At 41.3% G+C, this 18475-nt stretch overlaps 1 protein-coding gene and 1 pseudogene across 1 annotated transcript in view; one reads left to right on the forward strand and one right to left on the reverse strand.

The window, feature by feature from the left end:
* Positions 1-18475, forward strand: part of LOC129006536 (neuroblastoma breakpoint family member 3-like) — a 60214-nt gene that overhangs the window by 6227 nt on the left and 35512 nt on the right. The window contains exon 3 of the mRNA XM_063659087.1: positions 2138-2409. The gene's annotated coding sequence lies outside the window, so the exon portion shown is untranslated. The remainder of the gene's footprint in view (positions 1-2137; positions 2410-18475) is intronic.
* On the reverse strand, positions 16846-17228 carry LOC129012987 (profilin-1-like; annotated as a pseudogene).

Consider the following 18475-nt stretch of genomic DNA (forward strand, 5'->3'; position numbering starts at 1 on the left):
CTCCTGAGTAGCTGCGACTATAGGCCTGTGCCACCATGCCTGGCTAATTTTCGTATTTTTTATAGAGATGGGGATTCAACATGTTTCCCAGGTTGGTCTCAAACTCTTGGGCTCAAGTAATCTGCCTGCTTCAGCCTCCCAGAGTGCTGGAATTACAGGTGTGAGCCACCCCACCTGGCTATGATTCACTTTTTACTACATGGATGTGTCTGCTTGATCCAGCACCATTCATTGAAAAGACCATCCTTTTCCTTCTGCACCATGTGGCACTTTTTTTCATAAATCGAATGACTATATGGTCATCTGATTTATGAAATTAGTGTGGGTCTGTTTCTGTTTCTGGACCAACCTGGGTAACATAGTGAGATCCCGTCTCTACAAAAAATAAAAATAATAAATAAATGAATAAAATTGAAAAAATAAGTGCATAGAGCAGATGGAGTCATAGGTGATAATTTATAAATGATTGCCAGTTTCTTGGCTACATACAGGTGTTGGTAATTCAGATGTGTTGGGTGTTCAGGCAAAATGTATTAAGTGAATTATATGGTGTTCAGAATGATTGCTAGATGTTCATTGTGACTTGAATTAGATGTTATTTGAGCCTCACAGAGCTGCAGTTTTGACTGTTTTATTTGTCTTTTTAAAGTTTTTACAATCTTCCTGTCAAGGCAGTAACTCTTTTATACTTAATTGTTCTTAGGTTTACTTAATTAGCAGGAAAACTTTATGGACTATACCTAAATAAGTGTTAAGCCATTTAAAGGGCTCACGTGATGAGATGTAAACAATAGTATTCTACATAATAGTTTTAGGACTACATCCAATAATTTTTTTTTTTCTTGAGACAGTGTCTTGCTCTGTCGCCCAGGCTGGAGTGCAGTGGTATGATCATGGCTCTCTGCAGCCTTGACCTCTCAGGCTCAAGCAGTCCTCCCACCTCAGCCTCCTTAGTAGCTGGGTCTGCAGGCATGCACCACTATGCCCGGCTAATTTTCTCCTTTTTGTAGACACGGTTTTCCTATAGTGCCCAGACTAGTTTCAAACTCCTGGGCTGAAATGATCCTCCCACCTTGGCATCCCAAAGTGTTGGGATCACAGGCATGAGGCATCACACCTGGCCATTTTAGTTTTAATATTTTTTCTATTTTTCTAATTTAAAAGATTTACTAAAATCTCTTACAGCTATTTATGAATATAGTATTCATTGTTGTTATTATGATTATTTTGTATGTGTTTAATCTGATTTTCAATATAAGCTCCTGGCAATTAGAGATTTTGTCTCTTTTATTCACCACTGTATTCTCAGTACTTGACCTTGCCTGGCATGAAACAGATATTGAATAAATATTTCTTAAATGAATGAATGAATGAACATACCAATAGCATATTCAGCAATCTCCAAGTATCACAGTTTTCACCATCTAACAAATAAAATAGCTTGGATAGAGCAGAGTCACAGTCAACCTGCCATGAAGGGAAATGTCAATGAAAAATAAACCTTTGTATGTGTAGCTGCTAAGATTTTGGGGGCTTTGTTACTGTAGCATAACCTAGCGAAAGCTCGGTGAGACAGCATGTAGAATATACGTGTACAGATAGACCAGCTAGACCAGTAGATGAGATTCCAAAGATAGTTCAATAAGCATTAACTAACAACACCCACACTCTTAATTCCCTAACAGAAATAATGGAATTCTTGTTCACTAAGCTCTGCCTCAAATATTACTTACTTTGTGAAAACTTCCCTGGCTACTCTAGTATTTAGTCAGGACTCTTTATATTTTTCCCCGCAGGCTGGAGTACAGTGGTGCCATCGTAGCTACTAACCTCTAACTGAAGGCTCAAGGAATCCTCCTGCCTCAGCCTCCCGAGTAGCTGAGACTACAGTGTGCGCCACCATGCTCAGCTTATTTTTCATTTTTTATTTTCTGAGACGGGGTCTTACTATGTTGCCCAGGCTGGTCAGGACTGTTGATTACCTATGACAGAAACCCAACCACCTCTAGTTCCCCACCACCTTTCAACCTGCTCTTCCCTGGGTCTTCCCAGTCTCCGTAAATGGCAGCTCCATCCTTCAAGTTGCCGAAGCTCCAAATCTCAATGTTAACCTTGATTTCTCTCTGTTATCTCACAGGCAATCTGAAGGCAAATCCTGTTTAGACCCAGACGAAGGTTCCTGGTGACCCAGGCTCTCACCAGCCAATTGTCCTTTGCCGTCCTCCTGAGGGTGTCTGGAGTTTCAGCGCTGTGTGCTCTTGGCCTCCACGCTGGGGATGCCACTGACTCCCACTGTCCAGAGCTTCCAGTGGATTCTCCGAGGCCCTGATGTAGAAACTTCCCCATTCGGTGCACCAAGAGCAGCCTCACATGGTGTGGGCCAACATCAAGAGCTGCCAGATCCAACAGGTAAAAATCCCGAGGCATTGCCAGCTCGGTAGGGTCAGATAGTCCTCTTTCTATTATGACTCAGATGTGAAGGGAAGATGCCAAGGTCCCTAAACATCGCAGGGCCTTGCCTGGCATGAAACAGATATTAAATAAATATTTGCTAAATGAATGAACAAATATCGTGTGCCGCCCATGACCTGCAGTGCCGTGGTCAGGTGGAAGTGATTTTACTTCAGGAGAGGACAGTGTTCTCTCCAGGACTTTTCCTTACTAGCTAGATCTGCATCCCACTCCTCGCTCTTCCCCTCTCACCCCCCGTTCTCTGCCCCCATTTCTCTCTGTTTCCACCCTACTGTCCCCTTTCACCTGCTTTCTGCTCTTCAGCTTTCATGGCTCACCCCCTCCCTGTCCACCTGCATCCCCCAGGCTAAGGCCCCTACACTGTCCTGGGTGGGGAGATGTGTCTGGTTTTAGGCAGTGCCCTCTGGATGTGTCCAGGATGGGGAAACATGTCTCAGTTGCCAGTATAATGGGTTAAAAGTATAATGGGTTAAAAGTGGCCACTTTTGAAGGCCTTTCCCATCTCCCATTCCAGAATCCTGTAGGACTTAGAATTTATGGGCCACGGTGGAATTCTTGGTTTCCCAGGACCTTGTGGTGGACGCCTTCTTTCACTGAGCATTCATAGGGTGACTATTAGGTACCAGGCCCTGCTCTGGGCTAGAGACCCCACAATGAGTAAATCTCAGGTCACTACCCCACAGAACCCACCACTGCAGGCATTGAGAGGGGGAGAAAGGGGCATGGCCTGTGTTCTTCTCATGTGGTTGCCCACAGGTCCTGGGGGAGTAGGAGCCAGTTCAAGGAGAGAAGTCCAGTGAGAAAGGCAAATGGATGACATCAGACCCAGGGGCTGAGGCCCCCAACTGCAGCCGGGTAGCTTCTGGAGTGGACAAGGAGCAACAGGGAAGTTTGCGGCCTGGTGTTCTGGGATCCACTGTCTCATCTCATTCTTGTGGGCACCAGAACTTATCCAAAGACAAGACTCAGTGTCTGTGGTAACAGTGGGCCAGAGATAGAATGTGTTTCAGAGGAGGAGGAAGGGGTTGTACCCCATGGAAACAGTATATGGTTTTACAGTAGCGTGTCTTTCTCTAGTAACTACTTAGCATGTTTCTGTTAATGGAAAATATTGGTGGTGTAAGTTTCCCCACTGTTCTCATCTTCATGTAAATTTGTTCATTTCCTTCCTTCCTTCCCTACTTCCCTCCAACTCTCTCTCTCTATTCTTTCCCTCCCTCCCACCCACCCTCCGTCCCTCCCACCCACCCTCCGTCCCTCCCTTCCTTCCTCCTTCCCTCCCTCCCTCCCTTCTTTCCTTTCTTCCTTTCTTCTTTTCTTTTTCTTTCTCTCTCATGCTCTCTCTTTTTCTTTCCTTTTCATTCTCTCTACTTTTTTGAAGAGCTCACACTGTACTGAAACCTACATTATTTACCAAAATCTCTGGAGCTGCTTCTGTCTGGCAGGTAGAGAGCTCATCCAGTAGCCCTTAGCTCTTCCCAGCCCCCTCCTTTGATTTGTGGGTGCCACTGGGGCAGCTTCTGAGTCTCAATGGTTTCTAGTCTTCACCAAGTTCTGCCCACCCAGATGGTTTTTACCTGTCCTTACCAGAAACCTGCACTGTCTAGATTGCTGAGGCTGCTTCTCCTTAACCAATCTGCTATCTGTATTCCGGGGGCACCCCAGGGTTAGAGGTAAATGGCATAGGCCTTGAAATCTCCAACTGCTCTGACTCCAGGTTGGTGCACTTCAATGCCAAGTACTAACCACACAATAACAGGATGCCACCAAAACCTTGATATGGGGCTGCTGCATCCTAATTTTAAAAAGTTAATAGACATTATTTTTTAGAACAGTTGTAGGTTTACAGAAAACTTGAGTGGATAGTACAGAGAGTTCTCCTAGGCTCTCCTGTCCTCCAGCACACAATTTTCCCTATTAGTATGTTGTATTAGTGTGGTCCGTTCGTTACAATTGATGAACCACTGTTGATATGTCATTATCAACTAAAGTCCATAGTTTACATTAGAGTTCATTATTTGAGTTTCACAGATTATAGGTTTTGGCAATTACATAATGTCCTAAATCCCCAATTCAGCATCATGTGAAATAGTTTCACTGCTGAAAATTCCCTGTGCTTCACCATTTCGTGCATCCTCCTCTCCTTCACTCCTGACAACCACTCATCATTTTACTACTTCTATCTTTTTGACTTTCCAAGAATGTCCTAGAGTTGGAATCATATGGTATGTGGGTTTCCAGACTGGCTTCTTTCTAGCATTATGTACTTGAAGTTCCTCCATGTCTTTTCATGGCTTGATAGCTTGTTTTTTAAAATCAGTGAATCAGATTTCATTGTATGGCTACAACAGTTTTTTATTCATTCACTTGGTGAAAGACATCTTGGGCACTTCCAAGTTTTGGCAATTATGAATAAAATTGCTGTAAGTACTTATGTGCAGGATTTTGAGTGAACTTAAGTTTTCCAAAGTGACTGTACCCTTTTGATTTCCACTAGCAATGGAAAGTTCTAGTTGCTCCTCATCTTTGACAGCATTTGGTATGTTCGCCTTTTTGAATTTTAGCCATTCTAATACAGTGATATCTCCTTGTTGTTTTAATGTGCAATTCCCTAATGACAAATGATTTTGAGCATCTTTTTCATATGCTTATTTTTCATCTGTATATCTTATTAATGAGGTGTTCAGATCTTTCACCTGTCTTTTTTTTTTTTTTTTTTTGCTTTGCATTGTTTAGTTCTCAGAATTCTTCATATATTTTGGACAGCAGTTTTTCCATCAGATTATTTTATAAATATTTTCTGCCGGTCTGTGACTTGCTTTTTCCATTCTCTTAACAGTGTCCTTCACAGAGCAGAAGTTTTTAATTTTAATGAGGCTCAACTTAATTTTTTTTCATTAGTAGATTGTGCTTTTGGTTTTGTATTTAAGAAGCCATCATCCAACCCAGGATCCCCAAGATTTTCTCCTATGTTATCTCCTAGGATTCTTATGGTTTTGCACCTTACATTTACATGTAAGATTTATTTTATAAAGGGTATAACATGCATACCTGGATTTATTTATTTATTTTTTTTGCATGTGGTTGTCCAGCTGTTCTAGCACCACTAGTTGGAAAGGCTGTCTTTGCTGTTTTAAATTGTCTCTAAACCTTCATGGAAGATCAGTGGACTGTATGTAGGCCTGTTTCTGGGCTCTGTATTCTTTTCCATGGATCTATTTGTGTGTGTTTTCTCTTTTCACCAACTTCACACTATTTGGGTTACTGTAGCTTAGTGTAAGTCCTCAAGTTGGTAGTGCCAAATGTCAGGGGGTTTTTCTGAACTTCATCATGAGAACCTGGTTGAGATCATTGTAGTAAAACTTGGAAATGTGTGAGATTCCCCTTAGTCTGGTTTTCAAGGAGTTTTTAATGCTCTGGCCAGGCCACCCACAGCTTCTAGTAATCTGTCAATACCATTTAAGTGCTCCTCCCACTTGCTGTCCCCAGTAGCTTCTCTTCCCTGTGAGCTCTGACTCCTTGTGTGTTAGCCTGTTTTTCTCATTTTTAGGGTGGCCGTTTTCCCTGTGACCTCAATTCTCTGGTCCACCCTAGAAGTGTTGGCTTTCAGTTTGTTCAGCTTTTTTCTAGCTGTGAGGACAAGTGATGACTGCCTAGCTCTTTCCATGTTGGAATGGATATCCAAAAGTTCATTTAAAGGATTACTTGTTATAAAAGTCACCCATTGTCCATGTACAACTCAGTGATTTAAGGTGATATATAGAATTGTGCAGCCATCAGCAGATGCATCAGCAGATCAGTACTTTAGCACATTTTGTCGCTTCCCCAAATTCCCTTGAGCCTCTTTGTAGTCATTTCCTAATTCCCTGGTCCCCATGACTGGGTGTGAATAGAATAAATATTTGGAAAGTAGACTTCATTATATTTACATTTTCATGTGTTTGGGACTTTATATAGTGGACTATTGTGTTCGTTTTGTGACAGGTAGAGAAGAGATTGCATTCTAGGGATGGTTTTTTGGGGAACATAATAGTAGTCCTGTTTATGGCTCTCCTTGAATTGGTTCTTCTGTTCTGGTGACTGGTATTTGCTACCAAACCTTGTCTGGTGAGCACAAGAAAAGGAATTTTTAAAAATCTGCTATGAAAATCGAGATGATACATTTTCACATAATAGTATGTGGAGTTAAGTAATGAAGCATCTTTATTGTTTATTTATTTATTTTTTGAGATGGAGTTTTTGCTCTGTTCCTCGGGCTGGAATGCAATGGCGTGATCTCAGCTCACTGCAACCTCCACCTCCTGAGTTCAAGTGATTCTCCTGCCTCAGCCTCCTGAGTAGCTGGGATTACAGGCACCTGCCACCACGCCTGGCTAATTTTTGTATTTTTAGTAGAGACATGGTTTCTCCATGTTGGCCAGGTTGGTCTCTAACTCTTGACCTCAAGTGATCCACCTGCCTTGGCCTCCCAAAGTGCTAGGATTACAGACATGAGCCACGGCCCAACCTGAACCATTTTTATTCTTTCAGAAATGTGATTGATAACAGTAAAGCCACACTCCTCACATGCCTGAAATACCCCTCATTGTCTTCTTCAGGTGGCAAGTGCTCTGGAACAGCCACATAAATGTGAGGGCAATATTTTTACTGTAGTTCTTTCATTGATTGATTGATTGATTTTTTTCTCTTAGAGAGGTTAGCATCCATGTATCTGAAATTGTAATTCAAGGAAAGAGACAGGCATCTGTACTAGTTTTCTGTTGCTGCCAATTATCACAGTACCACAAACCAGTGGTTTGAAACCACAGAAATCTGGAATGAAGTGGCTGGGTTCTCTGATCAGAGTCATATGAGGCTAAAATCCAGGAATGGGCTGGCTGTGTTTTTTTCTAGAGCTCAAGTTATTTTTTCAAGTTCACTACAGATGTTGAAAGAGTTCCTATTCTTGTTTGTGGGGGACTGAGGGCCCTTTGTCTTTGCTGACTATCAGCCGGGAGACACTCTGACTCCAGAGGCAACGTGCTTTCCTCCTTACCTGTCTTTTCCATCATCAACCAATAACAACTCATGGAGTCCTTCTCAAGCTCCTACCTTCTGTGACTTCGTCTTCTCCAACCAGCCACAGAAAGTTCTGTCATGTATGGAGTGATGTGATTAGATCCAGTTCATGCAGGTAACCTCACCAGGTCAAAGTCATGTAACTGGCACGTAACAACATAATCACAGGAATGGTGTCTCATCACCTTAACAGGCTTTAGAGACAAGGGTGTGACATATTTGGGGACCATTTCAGAAATTCCACCTACCACAGTAGGACACTCACATTCCCCCAACTCCCTCTCCCCTAAGGTTTCCAAATTTCAAGTCATTAAAGCATTAGTTCAACATGAAAAATGTCATGTAGATCACATCAGATCAAAAGTTTAAAATTCCATCTAAAACATCCACACCAGGTGTGGATGAGGCTGAGGCTTGTGAGGGTGTCCACAAAGTACAGGTCTTTGACATAATTCCCTTACCTCCATTGACCTGTGAAACTGAACAAACAGCTTATCTGCCCCTAATGTGAAATGACGGGACAGACATAGAATAACAGCTACAGTGATTCTAGTTCAAAATGAGGAAACATGGAAGGGATAAAGAAGTCACTGACCCAAAATAGTTTGGAAATGGAGCTGGGCAAAATCCAGCAGAAGTTTCTTAATTAGGATCAACAGCCTGGGACCAGCCCGCTGTCCTGTGGGTCTTTGCCTCTGGGCTGTCTGCTGTGCATTTCTTGAAACTATTATTATTTATCTTTTTTCTCACACTCTTTTCCATATGGTTTCTATTGCACTCAAAATGTTTTTGAGATTCATCCATGTTGTTTTGTGTGTCAACAGTTCGTTCCTTTAGCCATTCCATGGAATGAATGTATCACAGTTTATTGATCCATCCTTGTATTGACAGATACTTGAATGTTTCCAGTTTTTCATATTAAGAATAAAACTGCTATGAACATTCTTGTATAAATCATTTTCTGGACATATGTTTTAGTTTCTCTTGGATAAATGCTTAGGAATTACTGAGTCATAGAATAGGTAGTTGTTTGATTCTGTAAGAATATGCCAGATATTTTTTCCCAAAGTGTTTATACTATTGTACATTCCAAACGTACAAAGGTGAGAAAGCTTTTGCTCCTTCCAAAGAGGCCTCTCTATATACATGTAATTTTTTCTAACTGGAGATAGGCTGATGACTTCAGGGACGTGAGCATGGGATACAGGACACCTGTCATCACCACCACCGTGAAGTTGGGATTCAGGAAGGAGGTTAATCCTATAAGGAATCCTGTGACCAGCATGAGCTGCTGTCAGGCCACAAAGAGCACTCAAGTGAACAGGGCATAGGAGGCCCTGGGGTCATGGTGAGAAAGTGTCTCATTGGTAAAACCTTTTCCCTTTGGGAGGTAAATAAATTCTTGGTTCCTTCTTGGTAGCCCTTGAAGATAAGGATGTTGAAACAAAATAATATCATATCTGCAGAAACTCAGATCTTGGTAAGATTTACTAGTTGGGAATCCAATGTTAATGCTAAGAAGCAGCCTCCAGTTGGGATCAAATGTGAGCCTATGGATCAAGGTGCATACTCAAACACAGAGAGCTTTTTGAAAGATGCTACCAGTAGTTTTTCCAGGGCAGAGATAGGTCATTTATTTTTCTCTCTAATCTAGCCAATATGCTTAGCTGAGAAGGTTTCTTCATATCACTTTAAATGATGGTGTCCTTGTACAACAATTTTGTAAACATTCTTTAGATAAGAATTTTATGGGTATTCTTTATTGCATTAGGCTTAAATTCAGTGCATCTTAAGATTTTATTGCAAAGTGTTGCCTTGTTTCCTTTTTGAGATGATACAGTTTATAACATGCAAGTGTGCTGTCTGTCCCCTCCCTTTATGTACATAGAAAATGAGCAAACATGTGGCCATGAAACAGATGGTCTTAGAATTGGTTCAGTGGTTGTGAGTTCAGCAACCCAAGAGTGTCTTATCTGAAATACCGCCAGGAATGCCTGGACACAGTAGACAAAGGTTGTTCAACTGGACGCCTTAGGATACATGCTTCCAAAAAGAAAGTAGCCGAAAAGAAACCAGAATAACAGAATATCAGAGCCAGAGGAACACTTGGAGGTAATTCAGTACCTCCTCCTTTTCAACCTACAGGGGAGATAGTGGAACAGAAGCAGAGATGGGCCTGCCTGCTGTGCCCAGAATTCACTGGAGATTGTTGCGGTGAAGAATTTCGTTTATGATGAAGGAGAAATAAACCCCCTTCAGCTTAAATTCAGGCAAGTTTATTGAAAAGGTGAAGAAGCGTCTTGCAGAAGCAAAGCATGGCTGAGGCTTGTGGGCTCTGTCTGGGAAAATGAGCAGCCGACGGTGGCTGATGCTGCCCCTGACTCTGGGGCCATGTGGTCTCTTATTCCCTGAGAGCATCTCTTCTATTCTCTTGCATCTTCCCTCAGCCTGGCAGTCTCTGTGTACTCTTCAACACATAATTGAGCAAGGCTGTGCCAGCCCCAATGCCACCTGGCACTTTAGGTCAAATTAGAAAGGCATGAAACCAAGTGGCCCTTTATAATACAGCTGTTGGAACAACAGTTGAAAGTACAATATCTTGACTCCTGGGTTAGTGCTTTATGCTGAACTTTTTTTTTCTGAATATGAGCCCAGACTTTGGAATATTAGTGTCACCTAGCGTTATTAGCTAGCATTCTCCTTTTGTTTCCCCATAACATCCCCTCCTTCTTCCCACAGATCCACTCTTCACTCATTTCCATCCTGTCTCATGCCACTCGGGGCTCGTCCCTTCTAGAATGCATCCCTGGCTCCCCTGCGTGCACACTTCTAGTTAGGTTTAGCAATGGAGGGCACCTGATGGAGCCTGGAAGTGAGAGGAAGGTGAGGTCCGTATTTCTTCCCTCTCCCTCCCTGCTCTGGCACTGAGTATCTGGCAAGAGCTGCATCTGTCTATTACTTCAGTGGCCACGCTTCCACAGCCCCAGTTCTCAGTGGGTCCCATAGCATTATTTTCCTTTGTTCCCTTGGCTCCCATCAAGGAAGATCCAGAGACATTCTCCTCACCAAGGCGTTAAGAAATGCACAGGTAAGGGGAACAGCGGCATGGGTATAAAGGTCCTGTGGCGCCCATCCTCTGCAGGCTGGAGGTCATGGTGGGAGATGCTGCATGGATTTGCCCTCCCTGCTGTCAGTGAGAACAACAGGGTTCTGGAAGAGTAGAGGACAGACCGTGGGACTTGGCCATCTAGAGACAAGGCAGGAGAGATTTCCTTGAGAGGCAGGGATATGTGGTGGTTACTAATCATTCTCATCATTCTGAGGTGTCTGGAAATGTAATGGATGGGAAATCTACTAAGAAATCAACTTACATAATAATTAGAAGACCTCTAGTTCTGAGGACAGAGACCTGATGGAGTCACCATAGTGGGAATTTATGACCTGGCATCCGGTTCAGATACCTGGAGCTTCTTGGCTGAGGGGAGATTGGATCCCTTGAGGAAGAGTGAAGGCTTCAATGCTGCCACAAGTGTATGCTGTAAATCTTCCTCCAGGCCTTCCCCAGAAGGACCTGAAGCCATTTATACGGGTGACTGAGGAAAGGGAAATACTCAGAGTTTCTGTGGCTTATTGGATTCTGGCTCTGAAGAATGCTAAACTAAGGGCACCTGTGGTGGCCATGAAACTGTGAAACTGCACTACTTGCATCTCCAGCTGCAGGAGGCCTAACGAATCAACAGCCGCAGCTGCTGCGCTCCGAATGGAGGACTTGATGACATTTCCCCTGGATCTGTATTAGCCTATGAGGAGGAAAGCCTCATATCAAGTCCTCCCAACAGAACACCCATGATGACTCATGAGGATGTCGAAAGTGTTTTCCTGTGGTAACTGTGACTTTCTTTTCTTCAAAGTCTGTTTTGTTCATGGACATTAACTGATTTATATAAAATAAGAGAATAAATGCCTAGACTCCCATGAGTGTACCTTTTACTGATAAACTCTAGTTCTGAGGACAGAAGCTTGATGGAGTCAGTATAGGAGGAATTTACAACCTGGCATCCAGTTCAGAGATTTGGAGCTTCTTGACTGAGGGGAGATCGGGTCCCTTTAGGGAAGAAAGAAGCCTTCAATGTTGTCACAAGTGTATCCTGGAAATCTTCCTCTAGGCCTTCCCAGAGGGACCTGATAATATGACTTATGATACAGTGACCCCAAATTCAGGGTGTTCTCATCTATTCTCAAGAATGCAATATCTTATTCCTCTGAATTCAACCTAGTACCAATATTTGTATGTAGCTATGCACCTTAATAGACCATAGCTAATTAGATGAGGAATGGTAGACCCAATTCAACCATACAGGCATCAACCATATCAGCATACAGGCATCCCTCTCCCACCATTTCATTCTTGTCCCCACTCCAAAGCCTTCTCCATTTTATTTGTATTAATTTTCTATTGCTGCATACTAAATTACTGCAAGCATTCACAGCATAAAATAAGAATGATTTATTTTCTTGCAGTGTCCACAGATCAGAAGTTCAGGCCTGGATTAGCTGGGTCTTCTTCTCAGGGCCTCACAGGCTGAAATTATGCTGGGTTTCTTTCTGGAGGTTCTGGGGAAGAACTTCCTCTCAAGTTTCCTCAGGTTGTCAGCTGAGTTCAGTTCCTTGTGACTGTAGGACTGAGATCTCTGTTTTCTTGCTGGCTGTCAGCTAGGGGCCTCTCGCTGCTCCTAGAGGCCTCCTATGTTCCCACTGCATGCTTCCTCCAGCCAGCAGAGGAGAATCACCCTGCATGAGAACCCTCCTGCACTTCACATCTCTCCAGGAAGACCTCAGTCCTTCCAAGGAACTCACCTTCACTAGGTCAAGCTCATCAGATAATCTGTCTATCTTAAATTTGACTGATTTGGGATCTCAATTACATCTGCTAACTTGTTTTTGCCATAAATTGTAGCACAATCATGGGACTGACGTCTCCTCAGTGGCTTCATCTACACTCAGGAAGAAGTGATTATATAAGAGCAAAGATCACTGGGGGTCATCTTAGGATTCTGTCTACCATAATATTATAAAGACACAGTAATTAAAAGAGTATAACAGATTTCCGCTTCTGTCTGTTAGAATAAATCATATCAGACTAACCCTGCCTCCATAAACAACCGTGAAATTGTTTTCAGACAGTGGACAACAGGCAGTACAACAGAAAACTTAAGGGGGAAGCCCCATGATTTCCTAATTCTTTGGGGAGAATTTCTCAGCAGCTGCATAGTGGGCTAGAGTCCACTCAGGGCAGGGCAGCCCACTGAGTTGAGAAGGCAGAGATCAGAGTCCAAGGCCACTGAAACAACTGCCATCTGCAGAGCAGGGCACCAATGAAGAGACAGCTGTTCAAAGGTGCAGCTCTCAAAGTCTATGTGGGGTTCCATGTGCATACTTATCAAGGACTGGACTGTACCTGCACAATTAAAAGACTAACAGATTTAACAGAGGGGTGGCTGCTATAAAATTGAGTTTGGACCAGAGGTACTTGAGGTGGAGGAGGGTTGGGGAATGTATGATGGAGTTTCTGCCATCCATGGTGGGAAGAACTCATGCACACCTCATTAGCACTCAGGTATCCAACTGAGACACTAGAATGGATGTGCTTTAGGAATAAGTGTCACACTTTTCAATAAGGCCTATTGTAGACCAGCCTGGTAAAGCCTAAAACCAAACCCTGACAAAATCCACAAAGGGGTGGATTGGTGATTGAGTCTTGCCAAATTAGAGGGTCTTGGGAAATGCTGTGGGCTTTCCATGAATCCGTTGTAATAAAACATAAACCAGTCCACATAAGTCCAAAGTGAACAGACAGTAATTTTACTGTCCACTAGAACAAAATTAATTCACACAATCAATGACACAAGTTAGCCAAGTCGACATTTAAGCAAAATACATCTAAGAACGGCTAACAAATAACTCTCCTCAAACTCACATAGAGCATTCACCAAGATAGACCACATATGCTGAGCCATCCTTAGTATTTTCTGTCCTTTGACTCGTGTATACTGTGCTCAAACTCTTAAAATTATACGCTTTAATTATACACTTTAATGATTATACACTTTCATGCATCTCAATTGCATGTAAGTTATATTTCAATATATTTGTTAAAAGTTTATAATTAAAAAAACTGTCCCTAGCTTGATTCAAGAAATCTTTTTTATATTTAAAAAATATAATTTTATATATTATCAGGGCAAAAGAGAAAAACCATATGATTACCTTTTCATACACAGTAAAAGCATTTGGCAAAATTGAAAACTTTTTTCATGATTTATAAAAACAAACCCCAGAAAACTCAGCATGATAAGAACAGAAGGCAACACTTCCAACCCTGTTAAGGGTAGATTTGAAAAAAGCTCGCAGGTAACATTATATTAAATGGCATAGGATTGAATGCTTTTCTATTAAATCAGAGAAAAAAGTAGGATATCTGTTGTTATTTTTTCAATTCAGCATTATACTAGAGATCTAAATCAATGCAATAAAGTAAGATAAATAAAAGTATTGAAAAGATTGAAAAGAAAGAATTGAAGCTGTCTTTATCCACAGATAATGACTCTGTAGGTTAATAATCCTAGAAATCTACAAAAATCTAATTAGTGAGTTTGGTAATGTTGCAGAATATAAGCTCAATAGAAGCAGTCTTTTGTATTTCTGTGTATTAGCAATGAGCATTTCGAAAATGAAATAAAAATACAATTTCATTTCTAGTAACATCTAAATACATGTGCTTATAAATAAATTCAACAGGCTGGGTGCGGTGGCTCACCTGTGTGTGTGTGTGTGTGTGTGTGTGTGTGTGTGTATGTGTGTGTATTCACCTTTTTTAAGATTATCTATCTATCTCCAAACAGGGAACATTAAGAGAACATAAAAAGAAACCACAATATAGGAGATATCATATTTATTTCCAACAAAGTGTTTTTTTAGATGGTGTGTATATATATATATATAGTGTATTTATATATATAGTGTGTGTATATATATAGTGTGTAGATATAGTGTGTGTGTATATATATATAGTGTGTGTATATATATATATATATATGTAAGTCTGATAAGATAAACAGCACAATGAAACAATTTCTCAAAAGACTTGAATAGATACTTCAGAAGAGAAGATACATGAATGGTCTATTAGCCTAGGAAAAGAAGCTCTACTGTTTAGTCATCAGGGAGATCAATCAATACAACAATGAGATACCAGTACATATCCAAGAGAATGACTAAAATTTAAAAGGCTGAAAATAGCACATGTTGGTGAGGATATAAAGCACTTGGAAGTCTTATACTTGTAGGAATGAAAAATGGTAGGACTCGTTTGAAAATCTAACAGTTTCTTAAAGGTTAAACATACACAAATCAGATGGACAGTAATTCCATTCCTAGGAATTTACACACTATGTCTGCACATGATCTGTATGTGTATTTCCAGACCAGACTGAGGGGTGGGCTGCTATTTCTTGTGGCCCAGTAATGAGATGCAGATGAACTGGGGAGGAAGAGAGTTTTGACTTCTGCAACTGGTTTCAGGGAAAAGGCCTGGAAATTATCAGCAGACCAACTCAAAATTACAAAGTTTTCCTGAGCTTATGTACCTTCTAAACTATATGTGTATGTGGAAGTGTGCATTCATCTAAATACGTAAGCGATTAACTTCTAATCTATAAGTAAGGTCTGAGTCCTGAAGACCTTCCTCTGAAGCCTCAGTAAATTCACTTAATCTAAATGGGTCTAGGTGCTGGGCACCCTTGTCTCCTGCTAAATCACAGAGGTTTGGGGAGTTCCTTCAGACCTCCAATAAACTTGTTTGTGGAGGCCTGGGGAGTTTCTTCAGACCCCCAATAAAACTTGTTTAATACTAAATGACTCCTGTTAAGAATGCCTTCGTTATTTTGTCATGCTTTAAGGCCCAGGAAAAGCCTAGGCAAAACTCGGTGGGCTTTCGTTACATTCCAGCCTTTGTAATAAGGGGACTGGGCTTTTTTTTTTTTTCCTCTTAATATTTAACTGAACCACTCAGTCGGTACTGAAACAGTTGTTAGGGAGGCCTGTGTTAGTGAGACCTGGCCTGCCACATATGGATGCTTATGATAGTTTCTTCATAATAGCCCAAACGTGGAATGATAGAAACGTCCAATAACAAGTGAAAGTATAAACAAACGTGGTATAGCCGCACAAAGGAATACTACTCAGCAATTACAGGGCATTAACCGTTGATGCAAATACTCATATGGATGGATTTTAAAATTATGTTGATGCATGAAAGAAGGCAGACACAAAAGAATACGGGTATAATTTCATTTATAGAAAATGGTTGAAAATGGAAACGGATCTGAAGTGACAGCAGCTCCTTGAGGCCGAGGGCTGAAAGACTGATGAACTGCAAAGGGGTACAAGAAACTTTGGGGCATAGGGAAATTCCTCTATCCTGGTTGTGGCAGTAGTTCCATTAGTGTATACATTTGTAAACATGCATTGAATTACACATTTTAAAGTGGTGCACTCTGTTGTACCTAAATAATGCCTTTATAACGTTGATTTCGTCATGTTAATTTCTCCATACTAGCAAATAGCAGCTAGAAAATGAAATTCAATAAAACATAATAGAAATTAGTAGTCGGAATCATTACATGCTTAAGAATACATGCAGTGAAGCAGGTACAAGGCCCCTAAAAGCAATTGATGAGAAAAATTAAAGAAGACTAAATAGAGAAATATATATCATGTTCATTGATTGGAAGATTCAATTTTGTTAGCATATTACATTAATACAATTCTGATTAATATTTCTAGTAGGAGATTTTAGAGAAATGTAAAAGCTAATTTCAAAATGTATTGGAAAATCCAAGAACCTAGAATAGGCAAGTCGGTCTTGAAGAAGCCTTACTCTGCTAGACTTCAAACCTGATTTTAAAGCTACAGTAATTTACAAACGGTAGTACTGGTGTAAGTATTCATAAATATATCAAAGTAAAAGAATACAGATTCAAACAATATGACCAGATATGTACAGTTATTTAGTTGTTTTAGTAGAATCTTTTTTATTCATAAAAAATCCCTCAAAAAAATTTTCCAAGCACACACAGGAGGGCCATGGGTAGGAGAAGGTGTCTGTCCATCTATCCCTGGCCCCCAGCCCATGTGGTTTTGGCAGCAATAGGGGTGTGGGGTAATGGCCCCCAAAATTAAAATGGCATATGTGTGTATGAGAAGTAAAGGAGGGCAAAGCTGTGGGGAACGGTTGAGGGGAAGGAACAAAGGAGGTCAGTACTGGGAACGCTGAAAGTGGGAGGCCATTTCATAACATTTCTTTTTGATGAAACTGCCATGGACAGCTTCTTTGCCCATCAGCAGGCCTAGCGTCTTGGCAGTCATGGTGACAGTGACATTGAAGGTGGGGGCTCCACCGATGCTCTTTGTTTGAAGATCCACGGTCAACTCCCCATCCTGCAGCAGTGAGTCCGGGACCACAGTACATTTCCGGCCCCGCAGTGTCAGTCCATTCACGAAAAAGCTTGACCAGTCTTTGCCAACCAGGACACCAACCTTAGCTTCGTGATGTTCACGAAGGTTTTCCCTGGGACGGCAGCCCAGATGGAGGTTGAGTCCTTGTTGCCCACGATGGCCTCAAACCTAACAGTTCCCATTTACCACAAGGCTGTAGATAGAGGTGTCCACCTGGCCATTGCGCGGCTGCGGGGGCTCCTTCTGGTCACTGCTGCTGGGGCCACCTGGGCTGGGGCACAGGGGAGGCGGAGAGCTGCGGGCAGGCGCTGCCCTCCTCACCACAGCTCTGCTAGCTGTGCAGCGGCCCTCACACCACCATATATATATATATATATTTATTACGCTTTAAGTTCTAGGGTACATGTGCACAACGTGCAGGTTTGTTACATAGGTGTACATGTGCCATGTTGCTTTGCTGCACCCATTAACTCGTCATTTACATTCGGTATTTCTCCTAATGCTATCCCTCACCCAGCCCCCCACCCCATGACAGGCCGTGGTGTGTGATGTTCCCTGCCCTGTGTCCAAGTGTTCTCATTGTTCAATTCCCATCCAGGAGTGGGAGCATGCTCACGCCGCCACTTCTAAATGTTTTAAAAACAAAGACACCAATGCCCTTCATTGGGGAAATGAAAGACTTTTAAGTAAAACGATTTTGAGTGAAATAATATTTGTTGTTTTAAAAAGTTAATGTTAACCACTCTCCATCATACATTGAAATTAACTTAAGATGTGAAAGTTAAAATTAGAAACCGTGTAAAGGAAAAATAGGAAATAATTTCATGAACTTGACATAGGAAAATGTTTCTTAGACTAGATAATGTAACACCGCAATAAGAAATCAAGCGAATTGCACTTCATTTTAAAAAACCTTCTGCTTATTATGTTGTTGTTTAACGACTTACAAGCAATCTTAGACCAAACAATTATTTGCTATATAATATAGCAAAAAATTTGTGTATATAAGTGGATGCATTCAAAATATATAAAAATATATAAAGAACTCCTATAGATTACAAAGAAAATGACAAAGACACCTGTATATCAATGAACATAAAATTTTGAGAAGATATTTTCCATAAGAAGATATCTCACTGAACATTAGGCATGAGAAAACCAAAATAGGATATCACTACCCACCTAGTAGAATGGCTATAATTTAAAAGACTGAAAATATTAAGTGTGCGGGAATGTAGAGCAACTGGAAATGGCCTACATCTTTCATAGAAATGTAAAATAATACAATAACTTTGCAAAACTCTGTGTCCATTTTCTTCCCATTCACCAATCAACTCCATCCCTAGCTATAGATACCCAGGAAAATAAGTATGTACCTTCACAGAAATAATTGTATGAGAATATTCATAGTTACTTATGCACAGTAGCC

The sequence above is a fragment of the Pongo pygmaeus genome, chromosome 1, assembly GCF_028885625.2.
Source record: "Pongo pygmaeus isolate AG05252 chromosome 1, NHGRI_mPonPyg2-v2.0_pri, whole genome shotgun sequence".
In the NCBI taxonomy this organism is placed as follows: Eukaryota; Metazoa; Chordata; class Mammalia; order Primates; family Hominidae; genus Pongo; species Pongo pygmaeus.